This window comes from Arvicanthis niloticus, chromosome 25 (genome assembly GCF_011762505.2).
Source record: "Arvicanthis niloticus isolate mArvNil1 chromosome 25, mArvNil1.pat.X, whole genome shotgun sequence".
NCBI classification, from domain to species: domain Eukaryota; kingdom Metazoa; phylum Chordata; class Mammalia; order Rodentia; family Muridae; genus Arvicanthis; species Arvicanthis niloticus.
This window is the reverse complement of record NC_133433.1, coordinates 22,613,664-22,622,374: the sequence shown is the minus strand read 5'-3', so window position 1 is coordinate 22,622,374 and position 8,711 is coordinate 22,613,664.

The following is an 8,711-nucleotide window of genomic DNA, read 5'->3' as shown; positions in this document are numbered from 1 at the left end:
TAGAAAGAAATGTGCCGCGTCGCCTCCCTCCCTAGGTATTATAAACCCAACATGAATCAATGTATGGCGGCCTCTCTTGTCTGTGCTCCACCGTTCCTTCACATGGTCTATGTTAAGGCAAATCCCAGAAATCACATCAGTTCAGCTGCAAGCATAGTTATGTCTGGCATGACGATCCAACCATTACCATCAGCACCTGGTCTCTTAAGATCGGAATGGAGCTGAGAGAACCCTGATACCTGTGATGTCTTAGCCACCCTAAAAATCATAGCACCTTACATCACTCATGTATTTGTGGTGATGCTGATGTAAATATACCTACTGTGCTGCCAATCAAGTGCAGGAAGGACAGGGTGTGTACCACAGCAGCAGAACACCTGCTTAACCTGGGCAAGGCCCTGGGTTTGATCACCTGCACTGGAAAGAAAGGGAGGAAGGGAGGTGGGCAGTCAGGGAGGGAGGAAGACAGGGAGGGATAGATAAATACTATCTTGGAGAGATAATAAAGGAAGATCTGAAGTTCACAACCTGTCTGGGCTTCTTTGGAAATAATGTCTCAAAAAAAAAAAAAAAAAAAAAAAAAAAAAAAAAAAAAAAAAAAGCCAGTTGTGATGACACACGCCTTTAATCCCAGCACTTGGGAGGTAGACGCAGGCAGATCTCTGCGAGTTCAAGGCCAACCTGATCTACAAAGTAAGTCCAGGAGACCCAGGGCTTGTTACACAGAAAAAAAAAACCTATCTCAAAAAAAAAAAAAAAAAAAAAACCAACCAAACAAAAACAAAACAACACACACACACAAAAAAAAGAAAAAAAAACCCAACCAAACAAAAAGAACAGCACATACAGTTGTGCACAGAACATAAATACTTGACTATGGTAATGAACCACTATGTTACTGATCCGTGTGTTTGTCTTTTTGTATCATTTTGTGTGCACTCTTTATGGAGGAATGCTTTTGTAAGCAGCACATAAGGAGGGGCCAGCAGCAGCCTCTCCTCCTGTTGAGCATGCCTGTTGTTTGCGTCCACAGACTGTGTTGAATGACAGACCTGGACCTTCTAGGTCGCTGGATCTACCATCTGTGAAGTTCGCTCAATGACAGATTGTGTTAGGATGTGCTTCTCAGGATATCTTCTTGGTGCCTAAGCAACAAATGATTGTATGTCACTGTCTGTATAGGACTCAGCTCATCACTAGGAAGACTGAGTCTTTGTTTCTCAGCAATCATTAATTACCTTCGGTTCTTCATCCAGGGGTGAAGCCTTGTAACATACTTCCTTCCATCCATACTGGCGTGTCAACTGACGTTGTCATTGTTCAAGACTTGCTTAGGCTGCCATAGTGTTGATATCACATGGGTACCGCTTCCCTGTCATATATGGAAGACACTATCTTGAAGCAGATGTCCTGGGCTTCTGGATCCAATCATCTTTCCATGTTCCCTGAGAATTACCTGTAGGGTTATGCAGTAGATACATCAACTGTGGCTGGGCACTTCACAGTCAGTCAGTCTTTCTCCGAAGTTTGGCCAGTGTGGCTTGCTGTAGTGGTCCCCAACTACTCAAAAAGGGTTCTCTGGTGAGGCTTGAGAGCTACATTTATCTGTTATCTGTGGGTATGAAGTAAGTATTTAGTAAACAGTTAGAAATTATGTTGACTTAGGAAAATGACAGCAGTAGACAAGGTAGATTCCCGAGTTCAAGGCCAGCCTGGTCTAGAGTGAGTTCCAGGCAGCCAAGGCTACACAGAAAAACTGTCTCAAAAAACAAACAAAAACAATAATAATAATAGTAATGAAAAGAGAGAAAGAAAGAAAGGAAGAAAGAAAGCTAGCTAATAAATGAACATAGAAGTAGGGCTTAGAGGAAGAGGAAGATCAGTGGGAGGGGATGGCTCAGCGATTAAGAGCACTGACTGCGCTTCCATAGGTCCTGAGTTCAATTCCCAGCAACCACGTGGTGGTTCACAACCATCTGTAACGGGATCTGATACTCTCTTCTGATGTATCTGAAGACAGTGACAGTATACTTACATAAAACAAATAAATCTTTAAAAAAAAGATGTCATAATGAAACCCATTAATCAATACTGGTGAAAGTTAAAACAAACAAGCAATAGGACTCAGTCTGGAGAGTTTACCTGTTACAGGTATGTTCTTTAGGTGCCTACTAAAGGATGAATTTGAATCCCAGCACTTACAATGTTAAACCTGTCTCTCTAGTTTCCCTTTAAAGTTGGTCATGCTAGTAGGCTATTCTGAAGAACTAGAGGCAAGAGGATTACAAGTTCAAGGCCAGCCTGGTACATATTGAGTTCCCTGTATGTGAGACCCTGTCTCAAAACAAAACAAAACAAAACAAAAACAAAAAACAAAGACGCCCTGCAGTGGTGACCCATGCCTTAAATCCCAGCACTAGGGAGGCAGAGGCAGGCAGATCTCTGAGTTCGAGACCAGCCAGGTTTACAGGGTAAGTTTCAGGACAGCCAGGACTACACAGAGAAACTCTGTCTTAAAAAGCTATCAGTCAATCAATCAAACAAACAAAAACTCATATAAAAAATTTTAACCACAAAATCATTAATATGCTAATTTATTATAAAATATCCCACAAGATCACATTTCTTCAATTTTCTCATGAATTAAAAACTTTCTTCTTCATTTCCTTATGTTGCATGTATGTTAGCATCTGTAGGTATATGCTCCCATGTAGAGATGGGAGGAGAACTTGTAGGGCAAGCTTACTCCTGTCATATGAGTCAACTGACGGAACTTGGATCCACAGGCTTTGCAGCAAATGCCTTTACCCACTGAGCCATCTTACTGGCCTCTCTTTTTCTCATCTCTCTTCTTCATATTTGGGCTCAAATAAAATCCATAAATTAGTTAGGTTAATGAGGATCTCTATATTCTCTGCCCCTTGCCATCAATTTATTAAGAGTAACAGACCCTCACTGGGGAGGCAGAAGCAGGCTGATCTCTGTGAGTTCAAGGCCAGAATGGTCTACAAAGCAAGTCCAGGACAGCCAAGACTACACAGAGAAATCTTGTCTTGAAAAAAAAAAAAAAAACACAACACAACACAACACAACACTGCACAACAAAAGAATACCAGATCCTGTTTGCTGTGAAATGGCTCACGTACTAGCTTCTTTTCACCACCACTCCTGCCATCTTACTCAGTGTATTCATGTCCCTCCTCACCCACAGAAGCCAGTACACTAGGAGTGCCATCTAAGGTATAGATCTGATTTGTGTTTGGTCTTCAGCCAGAGAATTAATAAGCTATTTCCATCACTCCCCAGAGCTGAGGCCCAACTTGAATCTCTTATTCATGACTGGTTACCTTCTGGACCATTTCCCTTAGATACCCAGCTCTCAGCTCCAAGTCAGCTATGTCACATTAAGTCTATTGATCATTTCTTTGACCAAGTGATCCACCTGCCTCAGCCTCTCAGGTAGCTGCAACTCCAGGCATGGGACACTATGCCAGCTACACCAGCTGAAAACCTCCCAGACCCTCCGTCACAGTATTTTGCCAACCTCTTGGATTGATTCTCACACCCACTACCTCAGTACAAGCTCTAATAGCGTTACACTAGTTTCCTACTACTTTAGTTGCACCCCACAAACAGCTGCTTGGTGAACCACCCATGGCACCCTATGCATCTTTTACGTTCTTCCTTATTCACCAACCTTCAATGGCGCCTATTGTCTTGGAAAACATATGAACTATGAAAACTAAATCAATATCATTTGGTGCCACCCTGTGTCTCTATAGGTCTTATTATTTACTGTTAGATGAATACCCACCCATAGCAATCGAATGATGTGATTGTGTTTAAGCTAAGATCATATCTGATACCCTATGGTAGTGTTTAATCCTGGCAATCAGATGAGCAGCTGCACTCAGTCTAGACTAAGGCCGGCTTCTTTTCTAAAAAGATCTATTTACTTTATTTCATGTGAATGAGTGGGGTTTTTGTTGTTGTTGTTGTTGTTTTGTTTTGTTTTTTGTTTTTTGCTTTTTGAGACAGGGTTTCTCTGTGTAGCCCTGGCTGTCCTGGAACTCACTCTGTAGACCAGGCTGGCCTTGAACTCAGAAATCTTCCTGCCTTTGTCTCCCAAGTGCTGGGATTAAAGGCGTGCGCCACCACTGCCCGGTGAGTGTTTTTCCTAACTGTATTCTGTGCACTGCGTGCAGAGAGGTCAGAAGAGGATGCCAGATACCCTGAAACTGGGGTTAGGAATGGTGATGCGCCATTATATGGTTTCTAGGATTCAAACCCTGGTCCTCTGAAAGAGTAACAAGTGTTCATTTTGTTTGCTTGTGTGTGTGTGTGTGTGTGTGTGTGTGTGTGTGTTTAGACATAGTTTCTCTGTGTAACCATACCTGAAACTCACTCTGTAGACCATGCTAGCCTTGAACTCAGAGATCCACCCACCTCTGCCTCCCAATGCTGGGATTAAACACGTGTTCCATCAGGCTCCAACAACTGTTCTTAACTGCTCAACCATCTCTCCAGGCATAGCCTAAAACTTCTTGTTGAAAATGATGCTGGATTTATTTCAAGGGATGCTAGGAAACACTGAAGTTGTCACTCTGGTACAACACTGGTTACTAGCTTTTGTGGCTGTCATAATAGGATGAGCACACATGTTCCTGTTGGTCTGGTTTGTAAGATGTAGCCTCCCTCGGACAAGCATCCTGGAATGCTGGCCACCCACGCTCTGTTCTCAGTTCTCAGGCTGTCATTATAAACCATACATATAAACACACACCAACATAAAGAACTGTAAGCCAAAAAGCAGGATGGAGAAACTGCTCTAGGAGACAGGATGCTTATTTACTCTCCTGAGGACCTTTGATAAACCAGTGGCTACTGCATCCTAGAAGAGCTTCAGGCACTAGGGAAGCAGAGATACAGAACCCCCAGGGCAAGCCGGATTACTGGTAGTCCACTCCACCCATCTATCCTTTTTATGTGGATGTTGGAGGTCAGAACTTCTTACAAGGTAAGTAGTTTATCCACTCAGACACCCCCATTCAACACCTTTCTGTTTTTGTTGTAATAACTTAATATTGCTATACTTTTTTTAAAAAACATATTTTTAAAGACTTTATTTATATCTGTGAGTACATTGTAGCTGTCTTCAGACACACCAGAAGAGGGAATTGGATCCCGTTATAGATGGTTGTGAGCCACCATGTGGTTGCTGAGAATGGAACTCAGGAACTCTGGAAGAGCAGTCAGTGCTCTTAACCACTGAGCCATCTCTCCAGCCCTATTGCTATACTTCTTACAAACTCTTTACCATTCATTTAAAGATGAGCTGGCATGCACATTAAGAAAATAAAATACCACCGCATTCCCTCCAGGCAAAGACACTCAATTACCTCAATTTTCATAGTGTGTGCCTACTAGTTGGATTGGTAACCTTTTTTCCTCTCTGGCCATCTTTCTCTGTCCTCAAATTCTGCCCACTATGTACAGCTCACTTGAAGATGCTCCCTCATCTTCTATGATCCACCAAGCTACAGTTGGGAGGTTTGGTTATAAATTTTATATTTCTATTTAGGTCCTGATTCACCTCCCTCTTTTTCCCTTGCATGCAGCTTTGTAGAAAAGGCTGGTCTCAAATGTTTGGTCCTCCTGCCTCTACATCTTGAGTGCTGGGACTAGGCAAGTGCGCCATCATGTCTATTTTATATAGAGTTAGGGATCAAACCCAGGACTTGTGCATGCTAGGCAAGAATGCTACCAACTAAGTTACATACCCAGCTCTTGCAAAATTTCTTTAAAATTTGAAAGTAGTATGTGGACACAGAAAATGAATTTAAATGAATTTAATGAATGAATTTTAATGAATTTAGGGTTTTATTTTGCTTTTTTTATTGGTTAAGAATTTTGTATCTGCTTATAATGTATTTCGATTAAATTCATCTCCCACCCTCACAAAGAATATTTCGCAATCAATAGTGTGAACATAAGATTCCACACATAATCTATGCACTCAAAGAGTCACACATATAAATACATGTATATACACATAAAGCATACAGATGTGAGTATGCATGAGTGTGAATCTTTCCTTTCTTCTACAATGAAAAGCATACAAGGAAAACTAGGCATGGTGATGCACACCCTTAATTCCATACCTTAGGAGGCAAAGGAAAGCAAATCTCTGAGTTCCAGGCCAGTCTGGTCTATAGAGTTAGTTCCAGGACAGTCAGAGCTACACCAAGAAACCCTGTCTCAACAAACAAACAAGAACATACCATGCACATTTGTGTGAATCTAGATTTTTTTCCCATATAGTATAGTTTGTAGATTAACTTGTAAGTCTTTCTTTTTTCATACTTCACCCACACTCCTGACTCCTCTTTCTTTTTTTTTTTTTTTTTTTTTTTTTTTTTTTTTGTTTTTTGGGACAGGGTTTCTCTGTGTAGCCCTGGCTGACCTGGAACTCACTCTGTAGACCAGGCTGGCCTCGAACTCAGAAATCTGCCTGCCTCTGCCTCCCAAGTGCTGGGATTAAAGGCGTGTGCCACCACCGACTGGCGTGACTCCTCTTTCTGAGACAAGGTCTTTTTATGTGGTCCTGGATGCCCTGGAACTCCCTATAGACCAGGCTGACCTTGAACTCATCAAGACCCCCCTGTCAAAGCCTCCTTGAATGCTGGGATCAAGGGCATGCACCACCACACTGACTTTCTTTTTAAAATGTTTATCTAATTTACTTACTGTGAGAGGCTATGCACATGGTATAAAATGTATTTAGAGGTGAGAAGTCAGCTTGTGAGAGGCTGCTCTTTACTCCCGCTTGTGCATTCTGGGAATTAAACTTAAGTTGTGTGGTAAGTGCCTTTACCTTCTGAGCCATCTCTCCAGCCTTTCTTCTTTCTTCTTTCCTTGTCTATACTCAGGAAACCAGGGCATCATTCATGCCAGGCAAGCTGTCCATCACTGAGCCACACCTTCAGTTCCTTTTATCTTGCTCTGAGATTAGGTCTCACTCACTTGTGCTGCCGGTCTCAATCTTGTGATCCTGTTTCTCAGCTTCCCATGTGGCTGGTGTTACAGGCCCAGGTCACCATGCCTGGCTTCCATTCTTTCTAATACCAGTGCAATGTCTGTTATAAATATAAGCCATAATTTATTAGGTTAGTTACACCATATTGGTCTTTCTGTCTCTGATTACATGTTGTTTTTCTGAGGGAAATGGAAAAAATATGTCTACATTTAGTGTATTGCCCATAAATTCAGTATAGTGTCTTCCATACAGAAACATCTCAATAAATGACATATTGTAGAATTTTATCAGCAAATAGCCAGCAGTAAGTGATTCTACCTTATAGTGTTTAGAAATAGCTTGAGAAAGTCTTAAGACATTCTTCAGACAACAAACAGTTAATATCTTTCATCCTAATTACTCATATTATTATGTACCATTATTGCCATCTATAAAATATTATGGAAGCTTTATCTTTTTTTATTTTTATGTTTGTCTAGGAAGCTTTATCTTGAGGTGTTCAAAGTTTATTGTTGTTTCATGCTTTTGTTTTGTTTCTGAGATACAATTTCTCTGTGTAGCCCCAGCTATCCTTGAACTTGCTCCGTAGAACAGGATAGCCTTGAACTCACAGAAATCATCCTGCCTGCCTCTGCCTCCTGAGTGCTGGAATTAAAGGCTTTTCCTACCTGTACCTCCCAGCTGGAGGTATTCGACGGTTTAATGCCTCAGGTTGTAAACAGCAAGCACCAGGATGACAGGCCTGGTGTACAGCTCTCAGAGGAAGCATATAGTCAAACTCTGTGCCAGACTCAATCCTAAAGCAGCACAAGGTCACATCTTTGTCCAGAGCAGCGAAAGAGTGGTGGTTGTAAGGTGGGACTACTCCATGTGCCCATCAGCAGATGAACAGATACTAGAATGTACCAGGCCGATGGGTGTTACTCAGCCTTGAACAGGAAGGAAATCCCTACACACTGGACACTCAGAGCAAAATGTGAGCTGAAATAATCACAAAGGTCACATACTGGCTGAATCCACTTCCATGAGGTCTCTACAAACCTCACATTCATAGAGACTCAAAGGCTGCCAGGCCTGGGAAAAGAAAAAATGGAGAGCTGTTTTCAAGGAGTGTGGAATTTCTTCCTAGGGTGATGGAAGTTTCTGGAGATGGATAATATTTGCATAAAATAATATTTGCACTTCGATGCAAATACTGTGATTTTGAACACAGACCCATGAATGTGAGCTTACATATTGATGAATGTGACTAATACTACTGACTTGGGCAGTTAAAAATGGTCGAATGGTATGTGTATGTGTAATATATATGTTTATATATATTACAATAATAACAACGGCTCAAGTTAAGCTGGGCATTGTGGCAGACAGCCATAATTTTCACACTTAGGAGACCGAGGCTAGAGGTTTAATAGTTCAAGACCAGACTAGACTATATTGTGAGACTTTGACTCAAACAAATGGAAAGAAATGGACAGGAGAGAACACTTGTTTTTCTTGTGGCAGACTTGGCTTTGGTTCCCAGCATGGACCCCTCCTCCACCCCCCCCCCCAAAAAAAAATGGAAAGAAAAAAATTAGTGAGCTAGAGAGATAGAAAAAGAAGTAGCAATGAGTCCAGAGCTGAGCACTGTCTGCCTCAGTCCTTCCTGGCCCACTACCTGCATGGCTGCCAT